The 12,552-nt window shown below is 45.6% G+C and overlaps 1 protein-coding gene across 1 annotated transcript in view; it reads right to left on the reverse strand.

Annotated features, from left to right (window-relative positions):
• The window catches only part of LOC149311634 (protein kinase C theta type-like), a 58,259-nt gene extending 53,235 nt beyond the window's left edge, over nucleotides 1-5,024 (reverse strand). The window contains exon 1 of the mRNA XM_089527510.1: nucleotides 4,877-5,024. The gene's annotated coding sequence lies outside the window, so the exon portion shown is untranslated. The remainder of the gene's footprint in view (nucleotides 1-4,876) is intronic.
• Nucleotides 5,025-12,552: the final 7,528 nt, after the last annotated feature.

Raw genomic sequence — 12,552 nt, forward strand, 5'->3', positions numbered from 1 at the left:
TATTTTTTGGCTTCGGCCCCACAGTTGTCTGAGGGACAGCAACCCGGCCCCCGGCTCAAAAAGGTTACCTACCCCTGAGTCAAGCAATCAATCACTCTTCTCTTATAGCTTGAGACAATTTCACACGACGGAAATTGGAAGTATAATCCAGTGTCATCCAGAACACAATCATGCGGATTCACGTTATTGCACGAAAGATTACCATACATGATCGCTGGCAGTCTGAACGCATTCTGAATGCAATCACGCGTCAATCCACAGTTAAGTAAATTCGGTGAACTAGCGAAGTCACAAACCCTATTCCTAGGTAACTTCACACTCAGTGCGCTGTTGTTTGGTGTGATGTGCATGTCTCCTTTGGCCCTGGTTCCCCCCCCCCCAAATCCGGAAGGGGGGTTTCCTATGAAGCCACTCTGCAATTCTGCTTCAATTTTGCTTCTGCTTGTCCTTCAGCATTGCTGAGGGGTGGGGGGGCCTGCTGCCTGCTAATTAAGAGGCATGGACCGGGAGCTATTGGATAACCATTATATTCACATTTTAATGTGACAAGAGTGATATGTGCTCATTTTAACGTGAATAGAGCATGTTCTTTCAACCATTCTTCCTGCCCCCCCCACCTCTTTTGTAAATTGTGGGGTTCCTTGGTTCCTCTCTCTCACTCGCCTAAATATGCTATACTCCAGTCATCTGGAGTCTCACTGAGCATGTGCAAGGGTGCCAGTTCGCAATCAAGAACCCACCAATGTGATGGCTTGCTTTGCATAGAATCTGGGTCGCGTTCGGGGAGGCCATTACAGTGAATTTAAGGTGTGATAAGTAATCACATAATTGTGTGAATTTTCGAATTGACCTTGCTATCTTCTCTTTCAAAATTGAGAGCCTCCCGTCCCGTTTGATAAACTCCAACATGATACACATTTCACTATGTAGGCAGCCTTTGGTCCTCCAAATGTACATAGATACTAGCTCCCAACAGTCCTAATCTGCATGACTTCTGGTCAGGGATGTTGGGAGTCAGTGGCATCATTGCCCCTAGTTTGGGGTGTGTGGCCCGCACCAGGTGACCCCCTAAGAGGGGGTGACACCAATGCTCCTCAAACATCTGCCTTTGAGCAGAAACAGGCTGTCGCATTCACCTGGGTCCCATTAAAATGCTGGAGAGATGGTATGAGTGGGGTGAGGCTCAGTGGGAGAAGAAAGGAGAGGGCCCTTTTTAAAAAAAAATTAAATTTCAAATTTCAAAAAATTAATTTTTATCCTCACACTTTAGAATCATAAAATCATAGAATCGTAGAGTTGGAAGAGACTGCAAGAGCCATCCAGTCCAACCCCCTGCCATGCAAGAAATCTAAATCAAAGCATCCCCAACAGATGGCCATCTAGCCTCTGTTTAAAGACTTCTAAGGAAGGAGATTCCACTACACTCCGAGGGAGTTTGTTCCACTGCCGAACAGCCCTTTCTGTCAGGAATTTCCTCCTAATGTTGAGGTGGAATCTATTTTCCTGGAGCTTGCATCCATTGCTCTGGGTCCTAGTCTCTGGAGCAGCAGAAAACACACTTTACCTAATTTTCACTTTAAGCACATGAAACTATGCATATGTGAATGCATTTAGGCTGTGCAAACGAGATTGTAATTTAAAAGTATCATTTAAATTGTGCTCGTTGTTTATGACAACTACTACCATTACATTCAGTGATATATGGGAATTATGATTTATGAATAATATTAGTACAAAAATATTACTAATGATTCTGTATGGTGAGGTATAGGAGGAGGTCAATGGAGGGTGATACCACGAGTTACCACACCAGGTGACACCAACCTAAGTTATGCCACTATCTGGAGGGCGACAGGCTCCCTGTCTCTTCTCTCTCACAATTAATGTCTGCACCAAGTCCTCCCACCCCAACATTATGCTTCTGTAGGTATCTTTCAGTCAGTGGCATTACTACGGGGGTGCGGGAGTTGCAGGGGGATGCGGACTGCACCAGGTTACATCCTAAGGGAGAATGATACCACTGCTCCTCAAAAACCTACCTTTTGGCAGAGACGGCCTGTGGCATTCATCTGTTTTGCTTTAAAATGCTTTAAGATATGGCGGGAGTGGGGTGAAGCTCAGTGGGAGGAGAAAGGGGAGGCCCCCAAATTTTTTTAAATTAACATGACAATGTTAAACTGCATTAATTCTGTAGTGTGGCAGCAGCCCAAGGCACAACCTTGTCTGTGTTGAAATAGAAAATGTTTGCTAGCCTCCTCAATTCAAAATGTCTTTTACCCAAGGCTGCCCTAGCAATTTGGAGTTCAAAGCTCCCAGAAAGACCTCTCCCTGGCAATTACAAAAAGCAATAATAATTTTAATAATTAACATGTTTTTAATGGCACTCAAAATTATCTGCCTTAGGGGGCACTCTCCTTCTGCCAAATGGCCTACCATGCCAAGTTAGCAACCTTAACAGGAAAAATCTGGCTAAGTAGGAAAGTAATGCCCCCCTGCCCACCATGTCAGAGAGGCTGTTGCAAACCAGTTGGTGTAGCATGTGGCTATATAGGCACTGTGATAAACTTACTTTCTTGGGTAAATGCAGTGGCATCACTAGGGCATCACCCCGTGCAGTAACCCACTCCCCCCATTGACCTCCTCCCATACCACACCATGCAGAATCCTTAGTAATGTTTTTGCTACTAAAGTTACTCTTCAGTTGTAATTCCTGCATATCACTGAAATATTTAAATATTTTTTAAATTAAAAATTTAATTAAAAAAATTAGACACCTCTAATTTATCCTCCAAATGAGCCGCACTCCACTCACACCATCTCTTCATCTGAGGTCCAGCATTTTAAAGGGATGTAGGCAAAGACCCAAGCCCTTTTCTGCCAAAAGGCAGATGTTTTGGGAGCATTGGTGTCAAACCCTCTTATAGTGTCACCTGGTGTGGTCTGCACTCCCTGCAACTCCCTATTGAAACCCCTGGGTAAATGGCCTTTTGTATTCAACTCTGGCCCCATACAGACTGCCAAAATACAGCTGCTTCGGGTCACTTGGAGGTATGCTGTTTAAATGATGCACGCATCCTAAGAGTCCGGAAGCTATGCCAAAGCTGCGTTCCAGTCCTTAGGACTGGATCGTGGCTTTGGTGCGGCTTCCGGACTCTTAGGACTCATGCATCATTTAAACAGCATACCTCCAAAGTGACCCGAAGCAGCTTTATTTTGGCCTGTCTGTATGAGGCCTCTGTTATCTCCTTCTAATGCTCATTGTTGCCCTACAGCTACAACCCCAACTCCATATCTGCTGAGTAGGGTTGCCAACCTATGAGGGGGAAAAACCCAGTCATATGTGCTTCTGTCCCTTTTTAAAAGCAGAACCAACAGATATTTGCTCTACTGAAAGTAGTTGTAGCAGTGTTTTCACAGTAGGAAGCAAAATATGATTTCTTGCTCATTTTGGCAGATTAAATGCTTAAAGGGATAGCTAAAGGGGGAAGGTTCTAATGTTGGCAACTCCGTGGCCAAATCTTTAAAGAGCTGTGCAAAGAGGAAAGTTTGGGAAGTTACACCTTGTGCCAATGACTGCAGCCCTGGGATAGAAGAAGCTATTGTTAGAAGCAAGTGCTCTTTATGCCATGTGAGAGCAGCACACCTGCCAACTTTTCACACATGACAATTGGGATATATGGCCAAGCAACATTACAGTGTGGTCAAGATGGTAGATGTTAATGAGGAAGAATTCACAAACAATTTGCTTTTGCGTGAGCCTATAGGGGAGGTAAAATCTTGCACCCTCCCTTCCACTGAGTTAACCATGTGCGAACAATTTTTGCATTTTGAAATCAATGCAGTTCAAAGCATATCACAAGTGAAAATCAGGACATCCACAGGCAAGAAACATCAGAGTCTGTGGATGGCAAAACTTATTACTGAAGAAGAATGCACAAATTAGGCTACAGTGGTTCGCTTTTGCCTAAGCCTACTGAGAAGGGCAAGTTCCCACCCCCTCCTCTCTGCTGTTGAGTTAACTGCATTTCAACAATTTTTCACATTCACTTCACATTCACTTTGCAGCAACTGAAGTAGGCTGAGGACAAAAGAGGAAAGTGGGAGGAGGAGAAAGAAACTGGGACATTTTAAAAGCAGCTGAAAAATCTGTGGTGACAGATTAATTAGGATTGTCCTTTTTTGGAGGGATTGTCATTTTCACAGGTTCCTCCATCAGCCTCACTCTCTCAGCCAAGTCGGAAAAATTGGAGCAGCAGTGGTGAATAGTGGGCAAAAAACAAACAAACCTTTTAAAAATAGGGAGTTGCCAGCTGATTAAGAAAAATGGACTAGTTTGTTCCTGTGCTTTGGGTTTCTTTTTGGCGCAAAACAAAATATTCACTTTCTCTGGCTGTATGTGTGGGTGCCTTCAAATTGCCTCTAGACTTATAGTGATCCCATGAACGTCATGAGGTTTTCTTAGGCAAGGAATCCTCAGAGGTGGTTTTGCCAGTTCCTTCCTCTGAAATAGATCCTAAAGCACCCGGTATTCTGTAGGTCACACTGCTGCCAATGTCACAGCGACAGATGATATTTAAAAACTGACACTGCTGGTAAAGGGGAAAAAAAGACTGGGAACGTACCAACAAAAAAGTAGCCCAAAATATCAACAATAAGTAATCCAGAAAGATTTTTTAAAAGTTCTTTGCCTTTCAGTGCTAAGTTTAAAGTATCAGCATAACATTGCAAGTGCTCCCAGCTGGAGGAGAAAGTGCAATTCTTTTTGACAGCTGAGGAGTTCTCCACCAGCCTCACTGTCTTGGCTACATTATTTATGATGGTCGGATTGTCAATTTGACTCCTTCTTGCCACCCACTTCTCAAATACACCTTCTTACCTGCTGTCCAGGTTGAGGCCTTCCTCCCTGTTTCTCACTGCTTTCACAATCCAGCCAGGGTGTTCTCAAGGAGCCCAGCTCGGTCAGTGTGGGTGCTGTTGAAAGTGCTGCAGCTGCCGCTCTCACTCAGCCCAGCCACCCACACACCCGCCATCACCTCCTTCACGGATGCCGTTGCAGCTTAAGATGTAACACACAGCCTTTTCCCAGCTGCCAGGGCACCAGAGAGCATGCGGCTCCCCTCTCTGGAGGGCACAGACTTCTTCTTCTTCTTCTTTGCAAATAGAAGAAATGGGTCCTGCCCCTCCTCCATAACCAAAACTGAGCTCCCAACTTCCTTCTATTGACACCTTCAAGATAACTGGGGTATGTATGTACCCAGGCAAGTATACAGAAATTATTATTTTTTGAAAAGCCAATTAGAGAATTGTGAAGTTGAAGGCTTTCATGGCTGATATCCATAGTTTTGTGGGGGGTTTTGGTGGGTTTTTCGGGTTATGTGGCCATGTTCTAGAAGAGTTTATTCCTGATGTTTTGCCAGCAGCTGTGGTTGGCATCTTCAGAGAATGCATTCTTTGAAGATGCCCGCCACAGATGCTGGTGAAACATCAGGAATAAACTTCTAGAACATGGCCACATAGCCTGAAAAATGCACAAAAAACTATCTATCTATTGTTGTTACATGACTTCAAGTTGTTTCCCACTGATGGCTAATCTATCATAGGGTTTTCTTGGTAAGATTTGTTCAGAGGAGGTTTGCCATTGCACTCCTGAGGCTGAGTACATGTGACTTGCCCAAGGTCACCCAGTGGGTTTCATCGCTGAGCTGGGAATTGAACCCTGGTCTCCAGAGTCCAACATGCAAACCACTGCACCATGTGGCTCCCATCCATCCATCCAATTATTGAATGTATACCCCACCAAATGGGATTCAAGGCAACTTACAACAATTTAAAAGATACAGCTAAAGCATTAATACATAAAAGTTAAAAAGGAATTAAATATTTTGTTGTTGTGTGCATTCAAGTTGTTTCTGATTTATGGCAGCCATAAGGAAAACCTGTTACAGGTTTTCTGGGGCTGAGAGGGTGTCACTTGCCCAAGTTTCCATGACCAAGTGGGGAATGAACCTCGATTACCAGTCCCAGTTCCTATGCTCAAACCACTAAACCACGCTGGCTCTCCATTAAATATTACTCTTATTAAACATAATTACCACCTGATGTTTCATTTTATGCCTTTCCATGAGAGCTAAAAGACCAACACTTATTCTGTCAGCAGCACGTAGCAAAAGCAATTGAGTTTTTTGTGCTCAAAAATGTTGACTTTGTGCAATAAATAAATAAATAATAAAACTTTTATTTATATACCGCCCTTCCATTGATCAGGGCGGTGAACAACATAATAAAACAATACATACATTGTACAAATTAAAAACAACTTAAAAACCCCCAGTCAGCAAGACCATTGGTTTTATGCAAAAGCAAAATGCTTTTTTGCACAACAAATACCTCACAATTTTTTACCAAGAAAATATCCCAGAATGCAAAATATGGAAGAAATTTTTATTTAAAAAAAGCATTGTAAATTTTTTTTGAATTTTTTTGTTGTTGAGTGTGAGAATCAAATAAGCAAAGAGTTAGTTCCCCAACACACTAAACCATTGCTGATCAGCCTATGATCTTCAAGATGTTTTGGACTGCGATTCCCAGAATCCCTCACTGTGATTACCAGGGCTTCTGGATACTCAAACTGAAACCATCTGGAGATTCAGTTTAAGAATCACTCTGAGTAACAGTGGGAACATATTTCCATGCCTTTCACATTCCAGGCATTCACTGACCATCTAAAAAGGGCTTTTGTTTAGAGTTTCTTGATATTTTCCCCCTCGTATTTAAAAAACCTGCAATATCTGTTTGACTAACAAGAATGATAGGAGAAATGAGTGAACATGGGACTGAAGCTACATCTCTTGGAAGGAAGGCTTCTGAATGACTCTTACAAGGGTGATACTGGATGCATCCACACTGCAGAAATAATCCAGATTGACACCATTTTAACTGTCATTGCTCAATGCTATGGAATTCTCAGAGACCTTTTGTGAGACATTTAGCCTTCTCGGTCTTAGACCTCGGGTGCCACAACAAACTACAATTCCCAGGATTCCATAGCATTGAGCCATGGTAGTTAAAGTGGCGTCACTTTGGATTATTTCTGTAGTCAATACCACTTTTTAATTTTAAAAATTATAGGCAATTACATTTCTCACATGTTTTCCTGGAACAGCTGCCATGCCAGAAATTCAGCAGGTGGAGTATTTCCTGAGTACTGCATAGAGATACATATATATGTGCTTTCAAGTTGTGTATCAGTTTAAGGCAACCCTATGGATTTTTACAGGGTTTTCTTAAGCATGGAATACTCAGTGGTGGTTTGCCAGTTCCTTTTTCTGAAAGATAACCTAAAACACCTGATATTCATTGGTGGTCTCCCATTCAAGTATTAACCAGGGTTGACCCTGCTTAGTTTTGAAGATCAGGTGGGATCTCCTTTAGGGTATTTCAACCAACATATGGCAGTAAGGAATCATCACCGGGTGGATTTCATGTGCTGTGCCATTATCTGGCAGAAAACTCCCAATATGAACAGTTTGTAAGCATTACAGATATCTAATGCCATATCATACAATATAGATATCTTAGTCAGATTGTTTCCATTACTTTATTATTCTTGTGTGGAGTTCAAAAACACAGGTTGTGAATTTCTAACAACTATCATAATACCTTATTATCTTATGCAGAAATTTCAGTGTTTGGACTGGGAAAAGCACAATTTGGTATTGTTTGGCTTCAAGTCATTTCCAAGTTATGGTAACCCTAAGACAAATCTATGATAGGGTTTTCTTGGCAAAATTAATTCAGAGAAAATTTGCCATTGCCTTCCCCTAAGGTCCATAGTATTTAATGGAACTTGATCATCCACAGATTTTAGTATCCATGGGGGTCCTGGAATCAAACCCCATCAGATACTAAGAGTCCACTGTAATGCTAGGATTCCACTTTAACTGCTATGGATCCATCCTATGGAACCCTGGGATTTTTGGACAGCTTTAGTGCCTCATCTGACTACAAACCCTAGGATTTCATAAGACGCAGCCATGGAAGTTAAAATGGAACCATTGCACTTCAGTAGTGTAGTGTGGAAGGGCTCCTGGTCTCCCAGAGTCCTAGTCCAACACTCAGATCACTACACCCCACTGACTCTGTGAAAAGCATCATTCGATGGGGTCTGTATGTGCAGAGATCCAAAGGGTCCAAAACACTCCACTGAGAATACTAACCAACTGTTAGGAAAATAAATGGAAACTCAGGGGACAGAGCGAGTGGAAATAGAATAGAGTGACTTGAATCCTAAACAGCATCTCAGCACTTGCCAGTGGAACATTTTTGTGTGTGTCTCATTTGAAGGTTATGATTGTTGTTGTGTGCCTTCAAGTCATTTTGGACTTATCATGACATTATCACAGGGTTTTCTTGTCAAATTTGTTCAGGAGGTCTATGCCTTTGCCTTCTTCTGAGGTCAAGAGAGTGTGACTTGCCCAAAATCACCCAGTAGGTTTCCAGGGCCGAGCAGGAATTCAGACCCTAGTCCCCAGAGTCGTAGTCCAACACTCAAACCATTACATCACATTGGCTCTGGAGGATGTTATTAGAACACAATTCATTTTCTCTGGATATTTTATTATTTCTGGTTCCCCTGAGCATCTCAGTGGGAGTTCACATCAGGGAAATGTGGTGTTTTGAGAGTGATTCATTGTAGGCTATTGTAGGAGGCTAGAATAGCCTTGGGAGCTGGGAATGCCTACAGTGGCTAACCCCTGCTCCATTAACAGCCATAGGAGGGTGGGGGAGGGATAGAGATGCGGGGGATGCCTGGGCCGGGGACAACACCTTGGTGGGCGGAGCCCCAATCGAGGTTGTGTGGGGCAGGGGGAGGTATGGCGGTGGGAGAAGGGACTTTCGTTCCAGGGGAAGACGGGATAGATGCGTCATATCTATCTCGCCTTCCTGTCCCCCTCCCAACCTGAAGGACCTGAGGCTCATTCCAACCGTGCCACAAACCCTGTCGCTGCTCCTGTGCAATGCCAGGTCTATTAATAACAAGACCCACATCCTCCAGGATCTCCTGGAGGACTCAAAGTGTGACCTGGCTTGCATTACCGAGACCTGGCTGGGGCCTGAAGGGGATGCTGTGTGGGCTCAGGCCCTCCCTGCCGGGTACTCGGTGAAGGACCAGCGCAGGTTAGGTGGGCGGGGGGGTGTGTGGCCTTGGTACATAGGAACACCGTGTCCCTCACCAGGAACCACCTCCGACAGACCACCTATATTGAGTGTATTTACCTGACCCTAAAGGCTAGGGACAGTCTAGGGATTCTGTTAGTGTACCGGCCACCCCGTGCACTAGCGGACTCCCTTAACGAGCTGACACAGCTGGTTGCTGAGCTGATGTTGGAGGCGCCCAGGCTTCTTGTCCTGGGGGACTTCAACATCTCCCTCACGGCAAGCTCTGTTCCACCTGGTGCGGCTCGGGAATTCATGGAGACCATGGCGGCCATGGGCCTGTCCCAGCTGATACGGGGTCCCACGCATTGCGCAGGTAATACTCTCGATTTGGTCTTCTGTTCGGAGGCGGAAAATCCGTGGGTGGAAATAGCTGATATTTCCCCCTTGTCATGGACGGATCATTTCCTGGTAGAGGTGATAATCAAGGCTTCTACCCAGATCCCCCCCGGGGGTGGTGGACTGATTAGGATGGTCCACCCTCGAAGGCTGATGGAACCTGAGAGGTTCCAAGAAGCCTTAGAGGGGCTCACGGTTGGAAATGACGGCGACTCTGTTGATGCCCTTACCGGTATCTGGAATACCGGTCTCTCTGGGGCTATACACAGAATCGCTCCCAAGCGCCCTCTCAGGCCCGCTTCCAAACGCAAGCCCTGGTACACGGAAGATCTCCGGGCGAGGAAGCGGGCTCTGCGACGGCTAGAGTACCGTTGGCGGAAACACCTTCGCTTAAGCGACAAGACTCTCCTAGACCGACTGTTAGAGGACTATGGAGAGGCAATACGAGCAACAAAGAATTCGTTCTATGGTGCTCGTATTGCGTCTGCGGAGTCGCGTCCAGCAGAGTTGTTCAGGGTGGTCAGGGAGCTAACTCAGCTCCCTCCCGCCCTGAACCAGATCCTTGAACCCTCTAAGGCCTGCTGTGACTTGTTTAACGACTTTTTCGTGGATAAAACTTCTCGTATAAGCGAAGGTCTGAACGCCGACATTATGGCAGAACCTAGGGTAGAAGCGTCCAGAGCCTCCGTGGATTATATTAGACTGGATCAGTTTGAGTCGGTGAGTACCGAGGATGTGGACAAGATCCTCGGAAGTGTTCGGAAAACAACCTGCTCTCTTGATCCCTGTCCCTCATGGTTAGCGGCCCAGGGGGGACCGGCGGTGACACTTTTGTTACGCCGGATAATTAATACATCTTTCAGGGATGGACGATTTCCATCGGATCTTAAATTGGCCATAGTAAGACCGATCCTAAAAAAGCCCTCCCTTGACCCCCTGGTTCATAATAATTATCGGCCGGTGTCGCTGCTACCATTCTTGGGGAAGGTGATTGAGAGGGCGGTTGCGATCCAGCTTCAGGCGGTCTTGGATGAAACGGATTATCTGGACCCATTTCAAACTGGCTTCCGGGCGGGTCACGGGGTTGAGACGGCCATGGTCGCCTTGGTCGATGACCTCCGTCTGGGCATTGACAGGGGTAGCGTGTCCCTGTTGGTGCTCTTGGACATCTCAGCGGCTTTCGATACCATAGACCATGGTATCCTTCTGGGGCGCCTGGCTGAGGTGGGAATCGGGGGCACTGCGCTCCAGTGGTTCCGCTCCTACCTCTCTGGGAGGTCCCAGATGGTGCAGCTGGGGGACGTGTGCTCCAGTGAGCGGGCCCTTAAAACTGGGGTCCCTCAAGGAGCCATTTTGTCCCCCATGCTATTTAACATTTACATGAAACCGCTGGGAGAGATCATCCGGAGATATGGGGCGCGGGGTTATCAGTACGCTGATGACACCCAAATCATTTTCTCTATGTCTCCGACTGATGCAGTGACCGGGGATGGCGTCTCTCCTCTCGTGGCCTGTCTGGAGTCAGTAATGGGCTGGATGAGGGAAAACCGACTCAAGCTTAATCCAGAAAAAACGGAGGTACTAGTGATAGGTTCCCCTGGACCAGGAATGACGGTGGTTCCACCTGTTCTGAATGGGGTCACGCTCCCCGTGAAGGACTCCGTGCGCAGTCTGGGGGTGCTTCTTGACTCTTCCCTTCGCCTGACTGCTCAGGTGAATGCGACGGTCAAGAGTACCTGTTATCAGCTTCGGCTGATTCGCCAGCTGCGCCCATACCTGGCTCAGAGGGACCTTGAAACTGTTGTACATGCTCTGGTAACTTCGAGACTGGATTTCTGTAATGTACTCTACATGGGGCAACCTTTATACCAAACTCGGAAGCTGCAACTGGTGCAGAACATGGCAGCGCGGCTGGTCACTGGTGCTCCCAGGACCAGCCATATAACACCCGTGCTTAAAGACCTCCATTGGCTGCCCATTCGCTTCCGAGCGCAATATAAGGCGTTGGTTATCACCTATAAAGCCCTAAATGGCTTGGGCCCAGGATTCCTGAAGGACCGCCTCTCCCCGTACATTCCGCCTCGCACCCTCAGAACATCTGGGCAGCAACTCCTGAAGGTGCCTGGGGCTAGGTTGGCTGCTACTGCTAGAAGATCCTTTTCCACAGCTGCCCCAGCTCTCTGGAATATGTTGCCCACGGAGCTCCGCTCATCTACCACCCTGGCCCAATTTAGGAAGGGCCTAAAAACCTTCCTATTTAATCAGGCATTCCCCGACTAAACATCCTGTGGGCCTCCCTCCTCTCTCGTGGCCGTGAGGTTGGGCTAAGGGGTTTTCAGTGTTTTTAAGGATTGTTATTGTTATTGTATGTTTTTAATCTTGTATTTTGTTTGCGCTTCGGTGCATTTTGTTAGCCGCCCTGATCACCCGGAAGGGCGGGGTACAAATAAAAATTTTATTTATTATTATTATTTATTCATACATGGGTCTTCACTGTTATTTGAAATTCACACAAAGTGCACTTTGTTCCAATTCATCCAGCCTTCAATTTCATCATAATCTTCACTATTATCATCCTGGAATAACTCAGGGAATTTAAACAAACAGGTCGGTGTGATTCCTTTTCTCAGTGCATTTTCAAAGCTTACATGATTCACCTCCATATTGGGTGTGCTGCTTCTGGTGTCATACTGCCGGCTGTGTGTCATTGTTGTGTCCTCTTTCCTAAACTCTTCTTTCTTTCTTTCTTTCTTTCTTTCTTTCTTTCTTAAACAATCCTGCTTTCCCTCAGATTGATTTCTGGTCTAACAGGATCCATATATCAGTAGCCTGAAGGCACCAGATCCCAATGGATCTGGTTAATGGTTTGATGAGAGACCACCATCAACTGGCAAAACCATCTCTATTCTTTGTCTAAGATAACCCTATAAAATTCATGGAGCTAACATAAGTTGGCAGGCAACTTGAAGACATATATGCACACAAAACAGCACACAT

The sequence above is a fragment of the Sceloporus occidentalis genome, unplaced genomic scaffold (assembly GCF_023333645.1).
Source record: "Sceloporus occidentalis isolate IW3139 unplaced genomic scaffold, rSceOcc1.0.p SCAF_5, whole genome shotgun sequence".
NCBI lineage: Eukaryota > Metazoa > Chordata > Lepidosauria > Squamata > Phrynosomatidae > Sceloporus > Sceloporus occidentalis.